The sequence below is a fragment of the Aedes albopictus genome, chromosome 3 (genome assembly GCF_035046485.1).
Source record: "Aedes albopictus strain Foshan chromosome 3, AalbF5, whole genome shotgun sequence".
NCBI lineage: Eukaryota > Metazoa > Arthropoda > Insecta > Diptera > Culicidae > Aedes > Aedes albopictus.
This window is the reverse complement of record NC_085138.1, coordinates 141601124-141615903: the sequence shown is the minus strand read 5'-3', so window position 1 is coordinate 141615903 and position 14780 is coordinate 141601124. Positions and strand designations below refer to the sequence as shown.

Below are 14780 nucleotides of genomic sequence, written 5' to 3'. Positions count from 1 at the left end.
GTTTTACACTAGCGCCTTCTGATGACGATATTGCACAACGCAGTGTTTCATGAAACATTTCCACCAGGTGGTGGTAGTGTGAACTGGGCGATGGATTTTCACGAAAATTGTTCTAGGCGTTTCGTCTGTTTGTCTGTGGTATGTACCTCTCATGTATTTGTTGTTGTTGAAGTTACTCGCATTCTTCCGATCATAAAGTCTGTTCTCTAAGAGGTAATTTTTTTTGCAGATCAACTAGACGTATACGCGTATATATAAAACTTTTATTATGCAGCTTTCGTCTTAAAAATAAGTTTAATTCCATTTTTCAACACTATCAAGGGATTTTTTCACCAGTCATGTACAATAAAAAGTATGACACTCTCAATATTTTTGATCACAACACTGGATCGCGTCTAAGTTTCAAATAAATACTATAGTAATTATGAATAACCAAACAAAAATATCATGAAAACAACTTGTTTAATTCAGGCGGTAGCCTTTACAATAAAATCAGCATCAAAATATAATTCTCGAAATAATTTACACAGAAAAAAAATTTTTTTTGTTACTAAATGTAAAAATTGTGAAATGTTTGAAATGTCATAACTTTTTTGTTTATCAGTTTACCATCACCAAAATTTTATGGTAGATAGCTGATTAAATGGGCCATTTTCCCTAAAAAATTGACGTTGGTAAAAAGATAGGGTTTTGAGATATTTGAGTTTTTGTGACAAAGATCGTATTTTTTTAAAATAAAAAATGAAATTTTTTACAGTGTATATTTTCTAAGGAATCATCATTTAGTTATCTAACTTTGCCGAAAAATTCATAACAATCGAACAATCCGTTTTTGCTGTACAGCTTTTAGAATATTTTTGAACTATTTTCGCATACACCCTTTTGAAAAGTTAGTCGTGAGTGAATATGAAGGTTTGATATCGAAAAATGGCGATTTAGATGAAATTGAAAAACTGTGCAAAGTTTCAGATATTTTTGAAATGGTCGCTCAGGATCGACTGACATGACTCCGTGGAATTCCTCTATATTAAACAAGTCCTGAAAGACGGGTTTCGATCAGATCACAATAAAGCATTGATTTTTACATGTTATCAGGTAACAGTAACACTCAATTCTGCTTTTACACGATGGATGCGTCCGCGCAGAAAAAGTACGTGTAAAAAATCGCGCAAAAAAATAAAAATCCAAGGGAATTTTTTTAACACAATTTACCCTCCGCAAATTATCAAAATCGCGAAACTTCGAGAGAATCGTGTATAAAAGTCGTGCAAAATAAAATTGCGTAAGAAATCGTGTAAAAACAGGAATGAGTGTAATATACTTCCACAGCTTTTGCTGAGTCAAAAGCATTTGGTAAAATTTGGTAATATAGACATTGTGTAAACACAGGGGGTACAACGGACCAGATGTTCACCATCCGCTAGGTGTTGCAGAAATGCCGCGAATACAACGTGCCCACACATCACTTGTTCATCGATTTCAAATCAGCGTATGATACAATCGATCGAGAACAGCTATGGCAGATTATGCACGAATACGGATTCCCGGATATACTGATACGATTGTTCAAGGCGGATCGAGTGATGTGCGTAGTTCGAGTATCAGGGAGACTCTCGAGTCCCTTCGAATCTCGCAGAGGGCTACGGCAAGGTGATGGTCTTTCATGCTTGCTGTTCAACATTGCTTTAGAGGGTGTTATTAGGAGAGCGGGGATAAACACGAGTGGAATGATTTTCACGAAGTCCGTTCAGCTGCTTGGTTTCGCTGATGATATTGATATTATTGCTCGTAAATTTGAGACGATGGCGGAAACGTACATCCGACTAAAGAGTGAAGCCAGGTGAATCGATTAGTCATTAATGTGTCGAAGACAAAGTACACGATGGCAAAGGGCTCCAGGGAGGAATCATCGCGCCCGCCACCCCGAATTTATATCGACGGTGATGAAATCGAAGCGGATGAAGATTTCGTGTACTTGGGCTCACTGGTGACCGCAGACAAATGACACCAGCAGAGAAATTCAGACGCGCATTGTGGCAGGAAATCGTGCTTACTTTGGACTCCGCAGAACTCTACGATCGAATAAAGTTCGCCGTAACACGAAGTTAACCATCTACAAAACGCTGATTAGACCGGTCGTCCTCTATGGGCACGAAACATGGACCCTACGTGCAGAGGACCAACACGCCCTTGGAGTTTTCGAACGGAAGGTGTTGCGTACCATCTACGGCGGAGTGCAGATGGAAGGCGGGACTTGGAGAAGGCAAATGAACCACGAGCTGCATCAGCTCCTGAGAGAACCAACCATCGTCCATACCGCGAAAATCGGGAGGCTACGGTGGACGGGTCACGTCATCAGCCCCAAGTAACACAGAAAACATCTTTGAGAATAAACTTCAAAAAAGACGTTGTAGTATAGTACTATAATCGTATTTGTACACATATTATGTTGAAATCATGTTATAACTGTGTTTGGCAATAACAAGTTACTGAAAAATGTTATCATCCTCACTACAAGTTGAAATAACGTAAATTTAACGTTGGTTACACAAGATATTTGTGTCATCGTTTTGCTTCAATTGAAGATGATATGTATAACATCAGTAGTACATAGTTATAACCTTTGAGCTCAAACATGTTATTAAAACGTTGTTTTCACGTACTAAATACGTTAATGTACAACATTATCAGTTTGATAGCTCTTCTCACTGACTTGATCACTATTAAAGAAACATCTCTTTCACTTAAAAATTCAAAGCAATCCAAATACGATAGCAACTTTAATGTTATGCTTTGCGGTTTGATCCCGCTAGTTACAAATGGGCATGGCAGGTCTCCCGTCACCTAAAAATCACTGGGGGTACTTACGTGGCGGCTAAATCTCATTTACCAGCACAGTTTTTACACTATTTTTGATCCCGCGAAACATACTAAAACAATTAATTGGTATTCGTTCTAGGAAACGCACTCAAACTTTGTTATTGTTATACCTATGTTCAAAACAGGTCATCCAAAACCAAAAATAACAACGTCGTATGCTATTGAGAAGTAGATGTTCAAAATACGTTGCTATGATGTTTTTTCAATGTATTTCATTCGATTCTAGTGGTATTCGACAAACATGTTGTTGAGATGTATAATAGTCGTAATTTGAACGTATTTCTAGAACTTTGAGTTTTTCTGTATATCAGGCCAGACCAATTACAGTGCCTGCTCAAAAGTTTCACACTACCATTTTTATATATAGCCGTTTGTTCATCTACTGATATTTCTGCCAATAGTTATCCATCTGGAACATTTTAAATATGTAATGAAATAATATAATTTCCTTATTGATAACGAAGACAAGCTCTACAGTCTAAAAGAACATCATTTATACATCATAATTGAAAATAACATCCCAAAACATTCTGACGGTACTTTGACAAGAAGCCACCATGTTGCATGTCTGAAAATGTGTCTGAAAATTTCTCACAAACCACAGAGATGTCAAAAAACTTTCTTCTTATTTCCAATCCGATGGAAAGCGAATGAATTTATGATGAGGAAAAGTGCTTATTTCACCATAAATTTTGAACGGTACATGAAATTAAGTCATAGTGCCCAAACATCGAGATGGTAAATTACAAACGAAATGTAAGGCCCGTTAATTATTTTGAGCCATTACTAAATACTGCATTTATAATAGATGCCATATTTATTTGCTGTGCGTGGCTGATAAATATTAATTTCGTGCCAGCAATAAGTAAGTTGTTATGATGTTGCTGAGAACATATTCGATACATAATTTTATGTTATAAAAATGTATTGAAAAACATCTTCAGTAACATCGAAGATGTTTTATAAGCCGCCATTTTTTGCGCTTTTTCGGTTATATAAGTGTATGAAAATACGTTTCCCATATTTGAAACAAAACATGGACGTTTGTATGAAACATGTATTATATACAGAATTATAACAAATTGTGTTACTTGGGAGGATGTCGGATAGCAACCCGACTAAAATGGTTCTCGAGAGTCATCCGACCAGTACAAGAAGACGTGGAGCGCAGCGAGCTAAGTAGGTCGACCAAGTGGAGGACTATCTGCGGACCCTACGCAGAATGCGGAACTGGATACAAACAGCCATGGACCGAGTGCAATGGAGACGGCTACTATGTACAGCAGAGGCCACCCCGGCTTTAGCCTGATCGGTAAGGTAGGTAAGTATCTACAGCCATACATACATACATTTATTTGTTCAACATCATTAAGACCAGACATAATCAACAATAGTACGCCACAATACTCGGTTTGTGGCTGCCGCTCTCCATCCTCGGTCGCGCCCAATGCTCGCCAAGTCACGCTCCACCTGGTCCGCCCATCGTGCTCTCTGCGCTCCACGCCTTCTTATGCCAACCGGATCAGTTGCAAACACCAGCTTTGCAGGGTTGTTGTCCAGCATTCTTGCAACATGCCCTGCCCACCGTATCCTTCCGGCTTTGGCCACCTTCTGGATGCTGGGTTCGCCGTAAAGTGCAGCGAGCTCGTGGTTCATCCTTTTCCGCCACACACCGTTCTCCTGCACACCGCCGAAGATCGTTCTTAGCACGCGTCGCTCGAAAACTCCGAGTGCTTGTAGGTCCTCCTCGAGCATGGTCCATGTCTCGTGCCCGTAGAGAATCACCGGTCTTATTAGCGTTTTGTACATGGTGCATTTGGTGCGTGGGTGAATCTTTTTCAACCGCAGTTTCTTCTGGAGCCCGTAGTAGGCCCGACTTCCGCTGATGATGCGCCTCCGAATTTCACGGCTCACGTTGTTGTCAGCCGTCAGTAAGGATCCGAGGTAGACGAATTTCTCCACCACCTCGAAAGTATCCCCGTCTATCATAACATTACTACCCAGACGGATCCGGTCGTGTTCAGCCACTCAGTAGTTATTTGCATTATGAACTGCAACGTCACATATCCAGCTCTAATCTAATGTTTTTTTTTATATTCTTCAACCACTTAACCTAATTTACTGCGTGAGCGATTCCAATTGGCAGCTGCATTTTTACTTTGTACTGCGCCGTAATGTATTCTATTTTGTTGACATAGTAGGCAATCGCCCTGCCCCGAGGGGTTAGTTACCCTTGACAACCATAGTTGTTATATTTTCCTAACAGTCAGTTCTAAACTAGACTCCGACCAGCGTGGTCGTTAATAAAGTGCTACGAAACTATCCGTGTCCGTTTCATTCCGAAGCTCACACTTCAACAGGTGCTCAAGCAGTTCGGACGTAAAATAAACGTTTATTGTGAATTTAAGTCTTTTCCTCCGGAGATATCCGTCGTTCCAAATCCTATTCTCAAGAGGTTATGGGCACCAGCTCGAAGGACCTGCAACATCCGGTTGCTACGTGGAAGCGGTGCAGTGGAGTGAAAATGTGCGGAATGCGGATATTCTCGGATGCAAGAGGTTTGTCGGAGGTGCTCACCGGTGTGGTCTCGGAAGAAGCAACCGACAAAAGTAAGTTTGAAGAATGGAATCTCCAGGCGGCTGGCGTATCAGAGGTGATCACCGGTGTGGCACCGGAAGCATCAACTGAACGAGTCATGGTGGAGAAGGATCGAAAGTAATCTCCAAGCGGCTGGCGTATCAGACAGAAGTGATCACCGGTGTGGCACCGGAAGTATCAACTGGACGTGTCATGTTGGAGGAAAATCGGAAGTTACCTCGGCTGTTTCACGAAGCGAAGGGCGTCGCGGAAGTTCTTACCGGAGTGGCTCCGGTAGCAGAAGCCGATAAAGCCAAGTTCGAGCCAGAGGGGGAAGCAAGACTCACGAGGGCAAGCTGAAACGAGAGTTGATCGTCGAAGGTTTTGCGGATCCAGTGGGACTGGAAGCACAACGGAAGTACCTGGATGAGTGGACCAACAAACCTCAGGAATCCAACAACCAATCTCATGATGAAAGGTGCCGAAGGGAAGTTCTCGCTGTTCGCGGAGGTCGCCGGTTAATCGATTGAGAGGGGGTGTTGACATAGTAGGCAATCGCCCTGCCCCGAGGGGTTAGTTACCCTTGACAACCATAGTTGTTATATTTTCCTAACAGTCAGTTCTAAACTAGACTCCGACCAGCGTGGTCGTTAATAAAGTGCTACGAAACTATCCGTGTCCGTTTCATTCCGAAGCTCACACTTCAACATATTTTAATTCTTCTACATCGAACTGGTTGCCTTTGAAGACGGACTTGGTAGTCTTGGTCTAGTAGTGGCTACCACTTCTGATTCGTATGCAGAAACTTCTGGGTTCAATCCCTGGCCCGTCCCTTTCATCCTCCTTTGTATATTTCTATATAATTTCTCTCTCCTCACTAGATATACAACTCAAATATATTCACATGTTCATTGACATTTCTAGAACAGAAACGTGTTCCGAGAAATCCGTTTACCTTCCTTCCAACTTTCACAGCACAGTGTCAAAATATCATATAACGCCTACGAGTTATGCAATCAAGCGAACTGTGCCGCATTATCTTCAGAGTAATAAACACACTAATCTTTCAGCTTGCGCCTGACATCCACGCACCAATGTGTGAGCCCACTGCCAACCATATCCTACCAATACTCCGACATCCGCATGAATTTGTGTAGACGCAGAGATATATTCGGTTTGATGTGGGCCCATATAGCCGAGGCGGTAAACGCACGGGTATTCAGCATGACCATGCTGAGGGTGACGGGTTCGATTCCCGGTCGGTCCAGGATCTTTTCGTAAAGGAAATTCCCTTGACTTCCTTGGGCATAGAGTATCTTCGTGCCTGCCACACGATATACACATGCAAAAATGGTCATTGGCAGAGGAAGCTCTCAGTTAAAAACTGTGGAAGTGCTCATAGAACACTAAGCTGAGAAGCAGGCTTTGTCCCAGTGAGGACGTTACGCCAAGATGAGAGGAGAGAGAGAAAGTAATAAATGCTTGCATTATTGATTGTCATAAAGCTTTTAACATGATAATGCAATAAAGCATTAAACAACGGTCCTATAGAACTATACCGAGCTGTCAAAATCCCATAATGCCTCAATGCTTTCATAATGTAGATTAAACGCTTCATTACTTGACAGATGTAGAAGAAAAGTTATCTTGCATTAGCTAAACTAAAATACGATTGAATTAATGTTAAGATATAATGTTTGTGGTTACTTGGGTACTCATCACACAGCCAACACACCTGTCCGTACGTCCTGTCTCCTCGTAACTCACTAACTCCCCCCATCATCATAGCCTACCTTGATCACATCATCATTGTAACCGTGCTATATGCTACATATGTATAGTTTTTCAAAATGTTTTATTTTTCATTGAAAGGCAATTCAATAACCAACATTATCGAAGTGATGAGAGCGCTGAAAATTTGTGTACATAACTCAAATATTTTTCTGCAAAAACATAGATTTTTGGAGTCCATTCTGTGCTGCCTTAACAAAAATCTTCTGTTTTCTAGAATAAACTACCATTATGTTTCATCACTCCTTCATGTAATCTGTAGGTATGTGAAGCTTAGATATACAAAATCAAATAGAAGATATAGTATTTGTTTACTGGAGAAAAATCGAATTTCCTGTTAGCTAGCTGACCCACTTTGCCCCCGTAAAATGAGCTTGGGCAAGATGGGTCATGTTTTGAAAATTGTTTGTGAAGAATCAGATTTCGAGCTGCATGACTTTTCTACCATCTTTTATCCAGAGTTGCATTCTGTCACTGTCAATGGTAAGCAAATCGCTGATTTTGATAGGCCGACTGCGATCCAAGTCAGCGTGCGTTCTGTTGAGTCACCGTCACTTTTCTTATTCGATCAAAACTGGACTGACTGTGATGGTGTGTGGAAATCACTGATTGGCCAAATCCAAATGAAAATTTTCCAAGATGATATTTTAATATGAGCTTGAGCTTCCCACCAAACATTTTAGCTGTACAAGAGTGGAACAAACTACTCTTAAGCAAACTTTAGCTTAAGAAACTGTTATTCAGCAAGTTCTGTTACTCGTAGATGCTAATCCAGTATCGCCAGACCAGCTACATTCACACAAGGAACCAATGAGATATCTGACGGGGACTAGCAGGCATTTGTGTGAGCGTTGGTGATCTTCTATTTTAGGCAACAACGGCGCCTGCCACGTCAGGATGCAGGTCAATGTAGGGAGGGGGAAAAAGTGATGATTGCAATCATTTGTATCCACATCAGACCGAATATACCTCTGCGTCTGCACAAATTCATGCGGATGTCGGAGTGTTGGTAAGATATGGTTGGCAGAGGGCTCACACATTGGTGCGTGGATGTCAGGCGTAAACACAATTGTGTGAATGTGTTTTATTATTGCGGCACAGTTCGCATGATTGCATAACTCGTAGGCGTTATCTGATAGATACTGTGCAGTGCAAGTTGGAAGGAAGGGAAACGGATTTTTTCAACCCGTCTCTGGTTCTAGCGATGGCTATGAACGAATATATGAATGTACATTACTTTTATACTTTTTTATGTGTTGAGTGTAGAATTAGCATAAGTTAAAATACACAAAAATAAAAACCAAAAAAAAAACTTTTATATGTAGAGAGGAGCGAGAAAGTGCGTAGAAAGATACAAAGTAGAAGGAAAGGGACGAGCCAGGGGTTGAACCCAGGACCTTCTGCGTACACATCAGAAGCGGTATCCACTGGACCACCAAACCCGCCAAGATGATACTTTAATATGTGGTACAAAATAACAAGTTTTGCATTAGATACCTTGCGAAAAGTACTAAAACAACAGCTGCAATGATTGTGATCTAGAGTGTGGGTCGATATCAAGTCGTTACCTGTCATTGTCGTTTTGAACGGCCTGGAGTGATAGTGGCGATGGTGCAATATCAGTAGTCACCTGACAAGACTGATATCGCGCAACTCTTCTTTTATCCTAGCTTACTAGCGTATCTGACAGTTGTCATTGAAAACAGAGGAATTTGATGTGTACTTAGAAGGTTATAGTGATCCATTTCTTAGGTGACCATTCTTGCACCTCTTTACCATAAATGGAGGTGGGTCGGTCATACACTACAGGGCGGAGACGAAATTTCTTCTTATTCTTTATGGCTCTACGTCCCCACTGGGACTTAGCATGTCTCGCTTCAACATAGTGTTCTTTGAGCACTTTCACAGTTATTAATTGAAGGGCTTTCTTTGCTTGCCATTGAATGAGGGAGTCGAGAAAATTTTCCCGACCGGAACGGGAATCAAACCCCGCTGTCTCCGGATTTGCGATCCATAGCCTGAACTACTAGGCTAACTGGAGACCCCAAGCAGCAAGCAAGCGCAGGATTGGAATCCGGTAGGATATCGCAGCAGAGGTATATCCAGGGGCTCCTGGTGACGAAGTCTCAATAAGGAAATCTAGGAGGTCGATGGGGATCTGACCTGCGACCAGATCAATGTTAAAGCGAGCAGTTGTCTATGATGATCATTTACGTTTTTCTTTTTGTACCCCTGGGTGCTCAGGGTACATAAGTGAGTGAGTGAGAAACAATATTGAGTCTGAATCTTCAACTTATAACTGCAGAAGATCTCTAGGTTAAGCTTAAAAAAAGCTGACAGTGTAATGCAATCAATATGCTATGCGCATGAAGTAGTAATCGGATGAACTCAGCATTCATCTCACAATATTCTTACGTGCAAAGCCAGAAAGTTTGATAAAATATGATCCCTCAGCTATGTACAACAGTGCTTCCCAAACTGTGCGCCGCGGCGCCCTGGTGCGCCGTGAACTTTTTGCTGGTGCGCCGCAGGCTCTTGAACCAAAACCAAACAAAAAAAAAAACAATATGGAAACATATTTTTTGTTCGATGGAACTTAGAAGTGTTGCTTCAGGGCATTTTTCCAATATTTATCCCAATCTTCTAATATTTTATGAAATTCCTGGTACTGGTGATTTTGACCAAACTTTTAAATTTTAGGATTTTTGGGGAATTCTTGTTAAGATTCTAAAATAGGATTTTCAATACTTCAGTAGTGTTTTCGATTCTATTAACATCTTGTATAAAAAGTGTTTATTTGAAAAATCTTATTTTTCCAGAATGAATTCCATCAGTCTCCCGGTCTTTGAGTTCTCTACCGGTTTTCGAGACAACATGTTCCACTAACGTCACTATCGCAGAATACTTCTGCAAATTATCGGTTTCGTGCAAGTAGGTCACTCTCAAAATTGATCATTTTTGAGATCCTGATGAAAAATGATGGAAAACTGTGTACATAATTTTTGATCTCATTAAGACCCATTGAGAAATTCTTTAAGGAACGCGAGATTCAAACATTTTTTATAAATTTTGTGCACCAAAGACACTCCTGAAAGTTTATTAACTTTTTCAATGGTCGTTTAAAAATAGTCATAAAAATGTGAATGCTTTTCTTTAGACAACCTGATCCTGAACATTATTTTTTGGTTTCTTAGTTTGCTGAAATTTTCCACACTTCAGTCTTTAGTGACCATCTTTTAAAGTTTAATTCTATAATTTTAATAAAATTCTGTGAAATCATTTTAATTCATCCGGAACTATCACAGTATTACTACAATTTTTGGTTGCATTATTAGAAATCTGCAGCTTGCTTTAGATGCACATAGAAGTTTTTCTTATATTTATTTACTTAATGCGATAAATAAATATGACATTTGAAATCTAACAAATATTTTAGAAATCCTTAAGCAATTTTTGTTATAAAAACATGTAGAGAAACTCAATTTTATTTGGATTTGTTGTCGTTTTGAAATAATGAAAATTCTCTGTAAAAGGGTGTTGGTGCGCCACGAAATTTTCGAAAATTTCAAAAGGCGCCGCGATAGCAAAAAGTTTGGGAACCTCTGATGTACAATTATCACGTAATGTAGAAAAGTACCTGAACTTAGGAAGCTGAACCCTTTTGCTTACTAGCTGATTAGAGAGGGGAGTCAGCCGTTTCGAAGTTAGTGGTGTTAAAGGGTCTATTTTTCACATGGGATCAATTAACAACGAACAGGAGGTGCAAACTATTTTTATGATAATGAACTGGAAAGAGCTAATGTGGTTGTTGCTGTTGATGATGCTGTTGTGGTAGAAAAGTTACGGAAGCGTGACCAACATTGGGCTGTTCTTTTTTTTATCATTCACTAGACAGACGTGCAGTCTGATGATGATGGGAGAGAGATAGTTCTGGTGTGCCGTAGCATAATAATCCCGGATTGAAGAAACGGAACCGCCGCCCGCTGCATGGATGGATGAGGGGGAGATTCCGAGCGAAACTCTTCCCGGATGGTAAATAATGACAAGGGGACATCTTGTTGATATTTTGGATCATAAAGATTTAGAATTTCACAGCAGAGTTCGATCACTTATACCTAACTCTTAACCTAGAAGCTAAAATTGTATCCAAGTGCAAAATTTGTGATTATCTTGTTCCTTGTTTGTTATCCACTACTACCCGGGTACCACTGCAATCGTGCGAGAACAGTGTTCTGCTACTGGGCGGTGGGCTGTTAATAAAATAATTGGCAACAGAATCGGAGCATAGGGCGCGAGCATTCTTGATTCCCTCGTGTGGTAGGTAGCTACGTTCGTTCCATTCATTGGGCCATAATGATAGGTAGCCTGGCTGGCCGACTGTCTGTCTATTCGGCCAGAGGCAATCCACATGTTCCGTATGGTTCTGCTCGAGCATTTTTTCTTGGATATCTCCCATTTAATTGCATCTTCCCCATTCTTCGGCTCGCTTTTCACACTGCCACTAATCCGAGAGCAATTTAATTTCCTTTTATGTAGAGATTATAAAATTTTCACACAATCATAATCGCTCTATTTTCACTGACACTCTTCCCATCTCCGACAACTTTCAAAGCAACTGATCTTCACCATAATAGACCTTACCACTTTCTTTTTCCACAAAAAGCACAATTTACAGGATTCCCGTATAAACTGCGTAAAAAAGTTCACTTTTTACCCTTTCTTCGATAGAGCGAGCTACCGCACACACAATTTTCTATGACGATTTTCACATCGACTGGCTTCACCCGTGGGGTAAATTCACTGACTGCACTCTCGCTGCGGTGTACCGTTTCGATTGCTGTTGCTTCTCCCGATATAACAGCACAACAGGAAGGAGAGAAAAAAAAATCTATCTTTATATTTCCTCCAACATTCACCACTGACTGACTGACTGATGCACGATCGAAACAACTTGAACCACACGCGGATAGCCACGGATTAGAACACTTCCACACGCGTCGCCGGAAAACAACGAACTGAGTGAAGAGCATGGATCGAATCGACCGCGATGCCGTTGATGGGCCAACCAACCAACCAACCGTCTCTACGGCAGCTACAACGACGATGAGGGCGACGTGACGCAGCGGCCTAGTGAATTTCAAAAACGAAAAAAGGGCCGAGGCGGTGCATGCGTGAGTGCTCTGTTGAGGGGTCCCGTTCGAAACGCTCTTGATGTGCACAAGGTGGCTAACGGTTTAACACTATCCAGTCAATTTATTTGCTTCGCAGATGGCCTAGAAGCATCATTCACGGACAGCCCCCTTCGCCGAACGAAAATGAAGTGAGTGCCTTCTCGCACACATAACCACTTTCCCTCGTCATGAATGGGGTGGTGTCGTCGGGAGGAAAATCCATTTTTCCTCATTGTTTGGCGAGAGTAGAGCATGCGCGCTTTCGCCGTTCGCAGGCCTAATCTCTCTGCGTGTGGGGTGTCCGAGGTGAACTGATGAACGTGACGACGACGCAGAAGAGAGATTTCCAACCGAACAAGTGGTGTGCAGCTGTGCAACGAGTATGAGTGATTTTAAATTAGGTACCTATGCCTGTAGCTAGTTTGTTTTGTTTGGGTGGAGTGTTAGCCGGCGTTGTTGGTTGGCAGTTGATGTCATCGGATTGATGTAAGTCCTATAAGTAATGCATTGCGAGCCTTTACGATGGGGGAGACGTTACGCAGTAGCAAATTATTAGTGACACGAGATAAATGAGACGCAATAAGAAATCTTTTGATAATAGTTTGAATTATTTGTTTTGTTTTTGAGTTGAGTTGAGTTTACTCCTTCAATAACGGTTTAGTTTGCCCGATTCTGACTATTATCCGATACTATTCTTATCTGTTGGTTGATTGTTTTTGAGCTGGTGTATGGCATCTTTAACTTCCCTATGGCGTGGAAGTTGTTTCGTTCCCGATGACTCACGTGAACGTTTCTTCCTCTCTTTTTTTTCCTTCTAAACCATAGGGGGAAAAATCTGCTCATCAGACACCCTATCAGGAAGGTTAGGGTAGTGTGGGGTTAAGGCCGTATTCTACAACACTAGTAAAAGCCAGGACTACTCTCTCCTCGACCCACTAAAACGCATTCCTATGGTCGCCAAACCCTTCGTCTCTCCGGAACCACCAAGAAGCTATTGCTTCAGAGAGGGGCTAGTGCACATCGCACCCTCAAGGTTAGCTGCGTAGCCTAGCAGCAACGAACATCGATGACTCGCTCTGGAGAGTCCAGCACGGTAACATGCTGGCGCTTAGCCAGTTTCCCGAGTGGTCCTCGCCACTCCCTTTGTCCTAAGAAGGCGGGCAGGGTCAACCCCGCCCGCGCCCAACTGCTTGGAAGACATCAAGAACTGATGCTCACGTGCAACCCGATCTGACCTGCCCGCAAAGGAAGGGTATCACTACCCTTCAGGCCCTATCAGATGCACCCGAAGGTTGTAGACAACAGGGTCTCATCTTCCCCGACCCTTTCTGGGGACCCCTTTCCAACCGCGGGCTCGGATCCAACCCGCATGGCACCGGTATGACCTACGAAGCCGACTTCGAACCCCTGGACCACCTCTTGTACTGCATCTGGACTAGCCATTCTCCGAGTCCACGCGCCACCTCCTCTGTAGCTCCCAGACTATATGGGTGATAGCCGTTGAAACGGCGTTCCAGCCAAACTCATCCCTACACATCCTCTGGATCAAATTGTCAGGAGTTGTGTCCTCCTCGCATGTGGCAAGCATGCGGTCACGCATTGTGCGAAAACGCGGGCACGAACAGAACGTGTTCCGCCGTTTCCTCTAAACCATTGCACACTGGGCATTCGGGAGAATCCGCATGCCCGAAACGGTGTAGATACTGTCGGAAGAAACCATGACCAGAAAGGACCTGTGTCGGGTGGAATTTAACTTCCCCATGGCGCCTAATAATCCAACTATCTACCCTCGGTATCAACCTATGGGTGCAGCTTCCTTTGGTGAAACTGTCTCACGCGCGCTGCCATTTGACCATAGAGGCCATCCTGGCAGTCCTGCGTATGCCTCTTGTGCCGCGCATTTCGAAGCACTCCATGTCCTCATTGATAAGAATGCTGATAGGCACCATACCAGTAATGACGCAGAGAGCGTCGTGTGACACGGTACGGTAAGCGCTCGCAACCCTCAGGCACATAAGCCTGTAAGTACTTTCCAGCTTCCGTCGGTAGCAATAAGTACTTAGCGCGGTGCCCCACGCCGGGCCGCCATACCTAAGTATGGACGTAGCAACACTAGCCAGAAGCTTGCGCTTACTGGCGTACACCGCAGAGCTATTGGACATCATCCGGGACAGTGCCGCAATAGCTGTGGAGGCTCTTTTACAGGCATAATCGACGTGGCTACCGAAGGTAAGCTTATCATCGATCATCACGCCCAAGCGTTTGACGGAGCGCTTTGACAGGATAGTGCACTGTCCTACACTGATCTCCGTCTGCTGCTCCGACTTCCGGTTGTTAACAACCGTCACCTCCCAGACAACC

At 42.5% G+C, this 14780-nt stretch overlaps 1 protein-coding gene across 2 annotated transcripts in view; it reads right to left on the bottom strand.

The window, feature by feature from the left end:
- The window catches only part of LOC109424108 (dihydropyrimidinase), a 138305-nt gene extending 125988 nt beyond the window's left edge, over positions 1-12317 (bottom strand). The window contains exon 1 of one of the 2 annotated variants that reach the window (XM_029880135.2): positions 11890-12317. The gene's annotated coding sequence lies outside the window, so the exon portion shown is untranslated. The remainder of the gene's footprint in view (positions 1-11889) is intronic. The other variant, XM_029880136.2, reaches the window with a different exon arrangement.
- Positions 12318-14780: the final 2463 nt, after the last annotated feature.